This window comes from Molothrus ater, chromosome 2 (assembly GCF_012460135.2).
Source record: "Molothrus ater isolate BHLD 08-10-18 breed brown headed cowbird chromosome 2, BPBGC_Mater_1.1, whole genome shotgun sequence".
Taxonomy (NCBI): Eukaryota; Metazoa; Chordata; class Aves; order Passeriformes; family Icteridae; genus Molothrus; species Molothrus ater.
The window spans coordinates 37,510,644-37,525,012 of record NC_050479.2 but is presented as its reverse complement, the minus strand read 5'-3'; positions in this window follow the sequence as shown (position 1 = coordinate 37,525,012).

The following is a 14,369-nucleotide window of genomic DNA, read 5'->3' as shown; positions in this document are numbered from 1 at the left end:
TTAGAGAGGGTTAGTGCTCTGGTTATTCCCTAACTGCAGAGATTAACAAGGCTAGGGAAGTTTTTTTCTGAATTAAACAGTTCCCCTTTTGTCTCTAGTGTGTGTTTCAGCAGAGAGCTGTGAGTAGGTAATGTTGGCAACCAGTCTCTCTGTTGAGATATGGAAGGGAATTTAAGCTGGAAGTTGCTTTTTTTGTTCAGTGCTTACATCCTGGGAGAGAATATATTGCTATGTTTGCTCTGAAGTTCTTAGCACTCTTCTGAGTCCTGTAAACCAATTAATAATTATATAGAAAAAAACTGTATGAGAATTCAATTTATGGATGTCTATAAGGCACATATTAAAATCAATCTTTGAATATTTAAAAACCTGTTTAGATTAAGCATCAGATGCTTCCCAGACTCTCAAGTTGTCATTGATTATGTTTAATGGACTAACTTCTAAAAATAAGCAAACATCTTTCCAAAATTGTCTTCGCTTCATCCACCCATGAGAACAGAATGAAAATAAATTAAAGAGTAGCAAGCCATTGATTCAGATCTTATAGCTTAATTTATTCCAACAAGAAATAGATAAATGCGGAAGTCGGACACAGACTTTTTTTCCTTTTATTTTTTTATCCTTCAGATAAAAGGTGCCACAAATGCTTTAGTAGTTACCTCTTTCCTCACTCACCAGGGTTTCTAATAGTCTCTGCATATTTCTAAGGTTATGAAATGATAGTTATGATTAGGAAGGCAGTGTGGTATGACTTGTAGTTATTGATGTTTCTCTTCCTAGTTTGTTTTGTCAGGAGTAAAAGAATCAAATGTTACAGACTGCTCATAAGGATAACTCCTGTTTTACTTTTAATTTAGTGGTACTTTATTTTTAATGACTCCCCAAAATTATTGAGCATATTTTTCAGAAATTTTTCAGTGCTTTAAGAATGAAAAGCATTGTGTTGTGTCTGATGGGATGGAGTTTCAGAGCAGCCTCTATGGTGTCTTAGATTTTTTTGCCATGAGCTGTGTTGATAGTACACCAATATTAAAACAGGCTGCCCATGGAAGTGGTGAAATCACTGCCTGTGGAAATGTTCAAAAGGCACAGGGAGGTGGTGCCTGGGGGCATGGTTTAGTGATGAACGCTCTGGTCCCAGCCTACATCGTGGACTTGATGATCGTAGAGGTTTTTTTCCCAAACTTAATTCTCCTATGACCATATGATTTTACTTTTCTTCTGAAAGACTGAGTGAGTTGAGTTGTGCTGAAGGTGCATAACTGTAGTAGATGACTTCTCCAGCTTGGAGAAGAAAAAAGAATGGGTTTTCATGGCTGATTTGTCTGAATTAATTTTCAAATTATTCTTGTCTGGCTGCACTAAGGTTTCACTGGTCCCAAGCTGGTGCTCTGCCTCATTCCTATCTTTATTATTGCTAGCAGAGCACATATAATGTGCATTTGCATATTATATTGTAGAGATCTGATTTGCACTGTGGCTGCTCCTTGAACAAGGTGAGAGTCAGATCAGACCAACTGGAAAACAAACATGCTGTGCAGAAATACTTGAAGCTATCTGTCTGCAGAGGTCTGTATTAGCTAATAGAGACCATTTATCAGCAGGAGAAAAAGTGAGGGAAAAGGGAATTTTTAGACATGGGACCTGAACATGAAGTGTGGGTTTTACTGTGGGGGTGACTGAGCACTGAAACAGGATGTCCAATGATCCTGTGTCATTGGACACAGGATGTCCAATGACACTCCAAAGATTATCTCCAAAATCTTTGGAGATATTTAACAACCTCTCTGGACAATTCTGAGCAATGTGCTCTAGGGAGCCCTTCTTTGCAGGAGGGCTGAACATGATGACCTCTAATGGTCTCTTCCAGCCTTACCCATTCTGTGACTCTGTTGGCTTGGCTAAGTAGGTGTCATATAGAATTTCTCCTTCTGTGTCAACAATACAAGAATTACTTGCTCTTTCCCCCTTTGTGATGAACTGTATCGCACTGTGATGTCTTGTAGTTGGAGAGTGGTACTTGCAGTCCAGACAGTTAAGATCTTGTATCAGTGACTATATGGAATAATTCATTTTCTGCATGTGGACACACATAGATTTTCCATAATTTTTATTCAGCTCATATAGCCTCAGTTTTCTGTATAGAAAACAGAAAAAATTATTCTCATAAACAATATTTTTTAATGTGGTTACTATACAAAATAGAAGGGTTGACCATTCACTAGTATCTAAATTTACTTTCTGTTTCATTTTGTTCTGATGTTGGCAGTGGTTTATTTCTTTGCTTTTACAATTTTGTTGTGTTCAGTTTTTGAAATTTTTATTATTAGTATGGACTTAAATTGTCTCAGCAGTGTGAGATGAAACACTGGGCACACTGTCACTTATCTTTGTTCAATACTTTACAGTACTGAAAAAAGTACAATCTATTAAATAAGAATATAAGAAAGAAACAACAATGGAATAAATTTAGAAACAAATTAGTAATTACATCATCTGGCATTATAATCTAATTCCTAAACTCTGCAATTATGCAAAATGAGTCTCCTATGCCTAGATTATCAGGCATCATTAAAAAAATGAAGCGTGTTTTAAAATTTAGGAACTAAGATTCTTATCGGAATATTGTTTTCAAATGTCTATAAAACATATAAAAGTGTTTCAATATATTAAACCATTTAAAATTGGTGCCTACAGTAGCTGCAATGTTACTTCAGAAATATAATTAAGAAAACATTTTTTGATGCAGCTGTATTGTTTTGATTTTTCTATGGTGCAGCCTGTTCTTAGAGATGGAAAAAAGGTATTGAAAGTCAGAGACTAGACATAAGTCAATAATTCAGTTCAAAGATTAACATTTATTCATAATTACATAATTTTGAATGATTCTTCTTTTTTAAACCTTTAATTGAACTATGGTAACATAACAAATACTCCAAGTACTTCCTGTCATGGTGAAAAAATTCTCAGTGGCTTTATTCTATTCCTTTCTCCTCTTCCCCTTACTTTAGGCAGAGCTGAAATCCATTTTTCAAGGAAAGATAGGGTTGCACTCCTTAAGTATATTTTGTGTGTTCAATCTGTTTTAATTTTTTTTTTAGTAGTTGGTTTCTTAAAATTTGTCCCCCAGTAACTTGAATTTCTCTGTCATTCTGTTAATTATCTGTTTGTGTTAATTTGTTTTTTTCTATATCTAGTATATTTCCGTGTACCTCTGCAGCTGAAACACTCATCTTCCCAAATTTATTGTCCATCTTATTTTCAAACATGCTGAATTTTGAGTTCAGAATAGTAGTAAAAATAATGTTGAATACTGTGACACTTTTTTTGCCTGTGTGGCTGGGAAATAAGGGACTTATCCTAAACCCATCCTATGTCCTGGGAAAATTATATATATATATAAATATAAAACATGATGTCAATATGATGTCAGTGATACTCATAACATCCTGAAGGCCTTGAAAGCCCAGAGCCTTTTCCTCTCCACTCCTCTAACAATTTGTAGATATTATTCAATATGAGAAAATAGTGACTCTTTTTAAAGGCTTCTGAAGGGTTTTATTGGGGTGACAGAGTGAGCAAGTCAGTCAGTCTTGAAGTAGCTAATAGAGAAGATTTTGGGAGTTCCTTACAGTCAGCTGATAAAAAGGCAGAATTATACATGTAAGTGATTAATGTGTGGATGGTCATAAGTGAATTGTATAATTAGTGGCAGCATGAGCAGCAAACCTGAGGCTTTAAGTATAATTCAAGGTTGATGCATAATGGAGTGCAAGTATTGGCTGATGTAAAATTGACTCCAAATTTACAATTTATAACTTCGCTGTTACTGGAAACAATTCATAAATTCTTTTTTGCATGTCAATATCAGGTCAGTGTTATAGCTACAATAGTATGTTTGGTGATATTTAAAAACAATAAAATTGTGAGAACAAAACTTAATTAAGTGTATTATTTTTGTTTGGTTGTTTTGGGATTTTTTTGCCATTATAGAAACTGGTTTTTAAATTAAGAGATGGGACTTAAACACCATATGCTATACTCATTATCCTTCTTAACAATGAAAACTGTGGTGGGATTTTAGGAAAATATTCTTCTGCAGGTGGATGATTGAGACATTTGAAAATTTTAGTGGTGGTAATGGAGGAAGCACCTTCCATTAAAAGAGACGTTGGCCCAAACACTCAGTTGGTATGAATCAGTAGAGTTCATTGAAGAGGACAGCACAGCCCCAATGTCTTTGAATTTTTCCTTTAGCTGGTTAGACTTAGGGGTTAGACTGCCTCTCTGAATGGAAAGTCATGTGAGATACTTATTACATGACTAAAATACTTTTTTTAACAGCAAGTAGTACAGTAAGCAGATCTGTCTGTAGGAAATGAAAGGAAATGAAAGAAGAAGCAGTCACATGAAACTACCTGTGACCAAATCTATTTTCTCCTAGTGAATCAGTTTACACATACTTATTCAGAAACTACTGTGCTTGTAGCTCACACCTATTCCTGGTGCCAAGAATGCTTGAACCTGACTGGGATTTCTCCAGACAAATAATAGGGATATTAGGTACTTCTTGAAAGTTATTATGACTCTGTCTAGACAAGTGCTTACCCATGAAGTAATGAGCTGCCTCTTTAAAGTCAAAGAGATTCCTTATCTTTTTAAGGTTAACCAGGTGGTGAGGTGTCTGTGACATCTAGAGCATTATGAATTCATGTTCTCAGCACTTAGCCTGCCTTTTCAGATTGAGGCAGCTTTGCAGAATGTCCTTTGAAGACATGCAAACTAAGAAGGAGGATGTATTCCTAAAATCAAGACCAAATTATATACATTTTACAACTTCCGGAAAGAAACCATTTTAAACAAACAGAAATATAGTTTTTGAATTTTCCATTGGCCTTCTATTTGGAGTTGAGTGCTATTATCCCTTTATGGAGTACAGAAAAAAGAGATCCAAGCAAAAACCAGATGCATCCATAGATCTATAATCATTTTCTGGTCTTTATCCAATTCAGGAAGGCATAAAAGTGTGTGAGGTTACACTTTGCTCAGCAAATTTTTCTGGTTTGAATTTGTTTTGTTATGAATATGAGAGTACCATGGAAAGTGTAGGTTTCAATTCATATCTGGCTGTCTACCATTCCTGTCTAGCCAATGGGAAGGTATAAGTACATATCTAAGGATATTTTTCTCATCCATTCTATGAGAGAGGTCAAAAATCAGGAGATTAGTCATGATCTGAATCTACCCTACTTTCCTCTTCATTAACTATGTAGTAGATATATGAAGTAAGCTGAGAGAAATCCAAACCACCATATACATAGTCTAAAGTTTCAATTTTTTAACCCAAAATAGAGTACAAATAATTTTTAAAATCTCCAATATTTTAATAGGCTGTCTTAAACTGACTTCTTCCCAATCACACTGTATGCCAGAAAAAGGAGAATACATGTTCTGTATTATGTTGGTGCAGGACTGGTAAATATTTGTACTTGTTTCTCATGCTTCTCCATGAGCGAAACTTTTGAATAAGGCATAAAATTTTTGTAATAGACCTTTCATTAAATATATTTTACATTTTACTTACAGATTTTGGATTCATCTATTGGATCAAAGTCACTCATCAGCCAATGAAACCAGAATTATCACTTTATAAAGCTTTGTGGAGTCATCTGTGCATAATTATCCATACTTTTTATAGGTCTTATAGATTTGGTGTATGTTTGTTTGCTGTATCAAGAGTTTTTTGGTTTTCACTTTTAAATATTTGTAAACATAATTGTTTCTAATAAATGAAATTGAAAATTGGTTTGGTTCAAAAGATAAATAAATAAAATTTCTTGTTTAGACCTTTGAAACATCTTTTGTGTTGAAGTTACATAAGTTCTAAATTATACCAAGAAAGATTTTTTTAAAAACAACCCATATCTTTCACTTTAAAATAACTGAATACATCCATCATTAATTAGGAATAATTCAATCCCAAGCATAGATCTTGTAAACAAACCTGTGGCAAATTTGACTGAGTTAAAAACTTGTGAATCAGCTCCTCAATGTAAATTCTATTTCAATCTAAAATGTAGAGAATCTGAAGTTATTTCTGTAGCTGTTTAAATCAAATAACTATTTAAGGTGAAGGAGTGAAAAACATCCTGACTCTAAAACCTTTTCACAAAGGAACAGTAAAGGTAGTGACTGAAATACAATGTTTCAGAAAGTCCCAGTAATGAATGTAAATCTCAGCTTCTCCCTGGGACACACACACACACTCACACACACACACACTCACACACTCACCTACACAGTCCCCAGCATTAGTTACTGCACTTATATTCTGAAGAACTGTAAGCCTCTCTACAGCTATTGATCTGCAGACTTTCTGAAATTAAACTGCCTGGTATCACTGTGTTCTTGATATGCTATTGATTTTCTTTGGAATGTTTTGAGGAAAAAAATATGACAGAGCTGTAGGACAAAGAGAAGGTCTCAGTTTTATTTAGTAGACAACTTGATTATGCAGCAGCTGACCACAACATTTTTGTTTCTTTCCCCAGCTTTCCTTTGAGAATTGCTGCTAAAATAATGGTATTTTTAGGGGTTAAAGTGTCCTCCTGAATCATCAAATCTTTATTGATCTGATTCACAAAGGTTCTGAGCCCCTCAGGTGGCAAAACATTCACCTGCTGCTTTAAGGCAGCTTTGACTTTGCTTTATATCCTTCAGAGACTGGTGTTTGTGGAAAGAACATCCAACACATCATAGACCTGCCTCTTGTTTATAGGCATTGTTCAATTCACAGCCCTGATACTGCATTAAGTTGCACTCATCTCTAGCTTTCAGGGTCACCTTTATAAAAAGAAAAAGTTTGTTCACAATCAGTTTACTGCTGCAGTATTTTTGATTCAGAATATGGAATAGGGAAAGAGGAGATTTTTAATATTGTAGATTAGACTGGGGTTTTTTTTCAGTTACACTAAAGAATTAACTTTTTGCCTTATCAATAATTCCTGACCAAACAGCTCATTGTTGCTTTCAATCTTCACAGCATTAACTCTTTATGTTCACCATCACAGCTGATACCTACGTTTCTGTACTGGCTCTGGCTGGGACAGGGTAAATTTTCATCATAGTAGCTTGCATGAGGCAATGTCTTGCTTTTGTGAACAGAACAACACTGATACCACATTGGGGTTTTTTAGCTGAGCAGTGCTTGCACAGCCCAGGGCTTTTCTGCCTCACACACTGCTCTGTCAGGGAACAGGCTGGGGGTGCACAAGGAGCTGGGAGGAGACACAGCCAGAGCAGCTGACTCTAGCAGACCAAAGACTATTCCATGTCGTATGGTGTCATGCCCAGTAATAGAAATTGCAGAAAAGATAGAGGAAGGAGGGGATGTTGGGGATTGGGATGCCCCTCTTCCCAAGTAAAGAAACAGCTGGAAATGACAGAGCTTATTTTTCCTGGAGATGGCTGAGCACCTGTCTGCCAGTGGGAAATGATGAATTAATTCCTTCTTTTGTTTTGGTGGTGTGCACATCTTTTGTTTTACCTATTAAACCATCTTTATTTCAACCCATGGATTTTTGTGCCTTTCTTATTCTCTTCCCATTCTACTATGGGAGAGTGAGACTTTGTGAGGTGAGTGAATGGCTTTGTGAGGGTGAATCGCCTGAATTTACCTCACCTAATTGTTGCCATCCAAATATTAAGAATTGTGAAGGAAAGCAGCACTCCTCAAACCTGTTCCAGATCTCTGCAGTCCTCTCTACTGTAAATCACTTATGGCTCTCACCTTACTATATAGAAAATATAGGATGAAGTTAGGTGATTAAGGTGACCATTATATTAAAGGTTCCTTCCAACCCAGGCCAATTCTGTGATTCTGTTATCCATGCTGTAGACAGAGCAGAGGTCAAGACATCTCTTTTCTTTCCCTGAAGAACTGCTGTCCAAGCCATTTAATAATACTTCCCTCTAATCATTTCCTTGAGTATAAAATTGCTTAATAGCTTTAAAGCCTTTGGATGGTGTTGCAGTACACAGTATACTAAATCATATATTAGTAAGAAAGGACCATTCACCTCCTCTGCTAGTGGTATAAAAAATCATGGCCTCATACCACATAAATGTATCCATACATACCTGCAGCCTATATATTTTTGTAGGAGATCACCATCAACATCAAAATCATTCACCTGTGCTATGTGTGCATATTTTTTTCAAATTCTTTTTTAGTAAAGATTTTGGCCCAAAATAATATGATTCTCTCTCATGTAAGAAAACATAAAAAAAAATATGATTCCATGTTGAGTGTCTAGGATAACCCTCTCTTCTGAAACAGCCTATGCTGTTATTGTGATTACAGAGAAGGACTGCCAGCAACAGAGTTATTAGTAAAAGTGTAAGATAACATGAATTTAATATTTTAAAAATTGGTCAAAAGTAAAAGATAAAATTAAATACAAATCGTTTACTATAACTTAAAATTTCTACCAGATATATGGTCAGTAATAAATATTGAAAAGCAATGTAACTCTTTTGTTTACTTCCTGAGAGCATCTCTCTTTTATGGCATTTGATTGTCATAACTATTGGTTAGTGTTTCAAAACATTTTCCCTGAATTATCACCATGTAAACAATTCCATTACAAATTCTTTGATTTAAAAAAATCTGACATAGTTGAAGAAGTTGCCGTACTTTGCTGGAAAAAAATCTTAAATCAACAGGGTCAGTATTTAGAATTCTTTTTTAGAAAGGTTGCATTATTTTCAGACTAAGTAATAACAACTGTATCTGTTTCACAAGCATTGTATGGCATCACTGCCAACAGACTTGTTTATTAATTTCTAGACTGAACTTGAACTGTACCAAAAATCAATTTCTCTTTGATTATTAGGCAAGATCATCGCTTGCTGATACAACTGTGGTGTCCTGTGTTTTCAAACTGAAAGGTACAATATTGGAATGAAGCAGAACCCCCAGACTCAGGTAACAGAGTGGTAAGTCTACATCTACAATAAAATGTTGGGTGTTTTACTTTCTGGCAGAAATGAAAATATGGTGGTAGAAATTGCTAATGGAAAGTTTTCTACATGGGGAGTTATTGCCTTAAGTCTGTCTAAACTGGACTTGCATGTTCCACAGAACAATCATTGCATCCAGTCATTACATCTTGAACTTCTCCATCCACAGATCCCACATAAAGACTTAAAAAATTGTCAAATGATAGCATACTTGAGGTCAAAGAGAGATTTTAAGCTTCCTGAAGCAAAGTTTAAACTTTGGCTCCATAACTACCCCAGCACACATCTGAATACATATAAAAATCATAGTACACAAAAAGCATGGAAAAAATTAAATAAGCATGGTAGAATTCTGGAAAAGTACTTGGAAATGCATTTGAAGTAATACATATGGTTATAATCTCTTTTTTTTTTCCCCTTGCATATTAAAAACCTTTGGTTAGAATATCCGCTCTTGTGTACAGAGAGACTATTTTTTCTTGTTGTTTATCTTCACCTTTTACTCTCATAAACAGCACAGTGGGCAAGTCATAGGGACTTGCCCACTGTGCTGTTTCCTGAAGATTATTTTTTAATTAAGATGACTAATCAATCTGTTTTACTACAATAATATCTTTATCAATCCAAACAGTGAATTCTGAAGACAAGTGAAGAATTCTAAGTAAATATCTGGTAATATCACCTGGCAAATCAGACTTAAAAATAACTTAATCAAAATGCTATCTCTAAATAGGGCATGTCAAGTTTCTGGACATACTTACAGATTTGAACTCTGAGTTGACTTTGTTTGGATTTAAAGAGATAGCTGCCCACATATTTCTACATGAAATATTTCTATACAGAGGTAATGCATTTTTGCCTTTCTTGGAAAGTAATTGTTTTAGATTGTTTATCTTGGGCTACTTTGCCTCTTGCTTCCCCCTCTATACAATACAATTTTATGAATAAATGTCAGGTAAACTATTTTCACACATAAATTTAAATGTGTCTAAACATCTTGTAAAACCAGAATCAGTTTTAGAATTTTAGAGGTCATTAAAATTACTTCATAATATAAATCCATTCTAACCAATTAGTCTTTGTATATTTTATTTTCTTTATTTAGTGGATTTTGCTGATAATATTTTTAAAATTTTAGAAATATGAAAAATTCAGAGTATACTATGTCAATTTTAAGCTATAGATAATTCTTTAAATAGCTGCCTTACATGAAGACTACATTTATGTAATAAGATGTCATGTGATCCAGCTGAGTTAGTGTCGAAATTGGTTAGGTAGAAGAGTTGCTTAACTCTGTTACACTTAGCCTTGGTATGTACAGTTAATTTGTAACAGATAAAACACATGCTCTTCCAATCCCTTCAATTCAGCCATGTATTCTCTCCCAAACTCATATTCTCTTGCTACCAGCTAATTAATCCTTATCATGCATTTTTAAAAGGCCAGTTTATGAATTCAGATAAGGAAAAAAAGGTCAGTGAAGTGTATGTGGGTTGTTTTTTTTTTTTACCCTTCTTTTAGCATTAGCAAAAAGGACAATTACTGTCTTAGAATTGCAGATGCATTTAGCTAATTTCTACATGGTTGCATCAAAGACATTCCATTCTCTAATTACTGAAGTCTTCAAAGAAAAATACCGGGGAGAAAAAAAACCCTGTCTTTCAGCCATTATTAAACTTCTCATTCTAGTAGAAGTATAAGGCCAAAGCCTACAAGTGCAAATATTGAAATACAGAAGCAGTATATGATCCCTTCTCCCTTTAGTATTTAGATGATAAAAATCTAAACCATCACCTAATATCCCACTTATTCTTTTTATTCTTTTGCTCTTCAGATGTGAAAGTTCTCTTCCAATCCAAATGATTTTATGATTGTATGCTTGAACTATTTTTAAAAGAGCAGAATAATTTCTTCTAACACTTGTTACATGTTACTAATTCAAGTGTTTCAGAGGGACTGAAATTATTCTTTCAAAACCAAGAAGATCAAAAGGGTGGAAAAGTGCAATGAGGAGAGATGGGCCATGAAGGCAGAGTATGGTGGCCAAGTTGTTAATAGTTCTACTTAGAAAGAGGAATGTAGCTGCTGTTTATGACTCTTTAAAAAGGCCACATTAAAAAAAAAAAAACAAACAAACAAATATTTAAAATGAAAGCTGAAATTTAAACTAAACCTAGAACAATTTGCCTTGTAAACAGTCCCACTCAACACTAATAATCAGACTGCACTGTTTTTGCAAATAAAAAAAAAAGCCTCAGAATTGAAAACTGTAAGAAAGCATTGTTTTGCCAGTAAAGAATTACCTGAAATTTTCAAATTAGCAAAACTGTATTTACTGTAGGATGGCTATAACAGTTTGTCATATAAAAAATGGAGGACTGCAGTGTTTCTAATAGAAAAGAGAGGATGATGACCAGGTGATTATGAGGCAAAACAGTTTATAGAACAAGCTTATTGACATTAAAGATATATTTAGAGAGATATTTATACAGAGATGGGAAAGGTTAGATGAAAAACATTTTATCATATACAAAAGTGCCCAAGATTTTAAGTAATGACAATCTGCCCTAATAGTATTAAAGTCAATTTAACTCAATGCTCAGATTTACTAAATTGATAAAAAGGGTCGACAGTGATTGCACATAAGGTCAATCACATACTACAGTGATTCTGTTAGTTGTCTGATACACGTGTGATTTCAATATTTCAGCTTTTTAAAATATGTTGTAGGAATATCAGCACAGTTTATTGACACACAATTCAAAATATTACATTTCTCACTGCTGTAGTGGGAAAAAAATCAACCCCAAAAACCCAGTCCCCCACACCATAAAAAAAAAATCCAAACCTATCCCAACTCATCTCCACAATAATTTGTTCCTTTGATATTTGCAAAGAGCCTAAATTCTCCTTAAGTACAAGAGTGAAAACTTTAAGTGAATTTATTCTCATGGACCTTCCCCTCTACAGTGTAATTGTGAAAAAAAGTGTTATACAAATGCATAATTTTTCTTCAAAAATAAGAGTCAATATTTTGTTTTAATTAGTTGCAGATTTATTCCTTTCCCCACCCACTTGAAACAGAAAATAATATTTTCTGTTGTGAAAGGCTTGCACAAATATAGATGACCTAAATATAATTAATGGGCACTGAAGTGAAGAAGGCATTAAAGATGAAGCTTGTTGATGACAGAAAAAATTTGTTCCAGATTAATAATCTTCTGTTGATTGGGTTATTGATGCTATTCCCAAAATGTGACCATGGCAATTTACAGGAAAATGAATACTTCTTTGTTTCCACTCTTAAATAGCAGTACGTCATGACATAACAAAAGAAGTGGTTGACTTGCTGCATAGGTAATTCAGTTGCAGCTCCATTCCTATGAATCACAGCCAAGTAATTAATATTTTACCTAGGAGACAGTACTGGGGATATTAATAAAATGTGGGAACAATAATAATTTTTATATAAGGAAAAGAAAGTACATGGTTTAAGGGCTATTGATACTTTTCACAAATATGTAGAAATCAAATTTTGGTGTTAGTCTAAGAAAGGTCTAATTGATGGATATTGCTACCATACATAATTTATACACAGGAAGGAACCTGGATAAATGCATATGAAATTTATAAGTTTTGCAACAGTAAAATTTGTAGGACATTTTCTACTTTGTATGCAGCCTGTACTGTTTTCAGTCTAATTGGTTTTTCATGGATTTGAAGACACATTCTACAGATAGGAGTGCATCTGTTTTCCCCAAGACACACATTATTCTGATTAAATATTTGAAATTAAGATGGAGTGATTTCATGTGTTAGTTTTGATAATGGTGGTTGGTTCAATGAAAAAAAAAGTTGGCAGTCTCTTATAGATGTTTCAAAAATCTGAAGTGGCATGAATTTGTGATTAAAAGTGTTTAATTAGAATTTCCTGAAATACTAGGAAGTAAACAAAGAACAGAACTGCTGTAAGAATCAGCTGGAAGATTTGCACTATAAAAGTGGCTTTTTACAGGTATGCTTGATTTTTTAAAATTGAATCAGTGTGAGATCAAAGGAGTTAATTCTATAACTGCAGGTAATTTTTTCTGTTAATTTGCAATGTGTACTGACTCCTAAAAAGAAAGGTAAAAATTAGCCTTGGATTCTCTACAGCCTTTCTGCATGAGAGTTTTTATTTAGAAAAGAGTTGCTGCCTGCATCAGGACCTATTAACAAAGCCAAAGCAGAAAATGCTCAAATTCTTCTACTTTCAAAAATAGATTTATAGAATAATTTGGGTTAGAAGGGACCTTTAAAGGTCATCTAGTCCAGCCTTCCTGGAATGAACAGGGGCATCTTCAATGAGATCAAGTTGCTCAGAGATCTATCCAATCTGATTTTGAATATTTCCAGAGTTGGAGCATCCACAACCTCTCTGGGCAGCTTGTTCCAATGTTTCACCATCCTCACTGAAAAAAAATGTTCTTTCTTATATCTAGTCTGATTCTACTTTTTTGTTTAAAGCCACTACCTCTTGTTCTCTCACAAGAAATCCTGCTTAAAAATCTGTCCCCATCTTTCTTATAAGCTAAATATTAAATATTGAAAGGCTACAATAATGTCTTCCTAGAGCTTTCTCCAGGATGGACAGCCCCAGCTCTCTCAGCCTGTCTTCAGAGGAGAGGTGCTCCAGCCCTCTGATCATCTTCATGGCCTTCCTCTGGACTTGCTTCCACATGTCCATGTCTTTCCTGCGCTGAGGACCCCAGAGCTGGATGCAGCACTTCAGGTGGGATCCTGCGAGGGCAGAGTAGAGGGGCAGAATCCCCTTTCTCAACCTGCTGGCCACATAGAGTAAAGGAAAAAAAAAGTTATTATGTCTATTAGAAAAATCAATACAAAAAAGAGATTACTGACCTTTCCATTGAACAGCGCTAGAAACTCCCTACATGAAAGTGGGAAATTTGACATTTTCCAATTATTATTCTTACATTGTGTGCATGTTTTAAAGATCTTATAAAAATGTACAAAAGAAAATATGATATAAAATGAGTTTGCTGGAGGCTTCTTAAATTTCTGCATTAAAAAAATCTCCAAACACTGTAACGAGGTGAGCTGGGTTCTCTTTGACTGTTCTCAGAGGCTTCAAGGTACATAGTATACAAACATTGAAAACATTTTATTATTTGCACTCTCCTATATCTTCACAATCCAAGAAGCAAAAGATGATTTGAACAAAGAGAAAAAACGAGTCAGCATTGAAATAAATATATAGTATAGAGACTGAATGAGCATCTGGCATGGATGATCAAGTCTGGGGAGATGGGGGAGAATGCTTGGAGAATTAAACTAAGAAGGAACAGAAA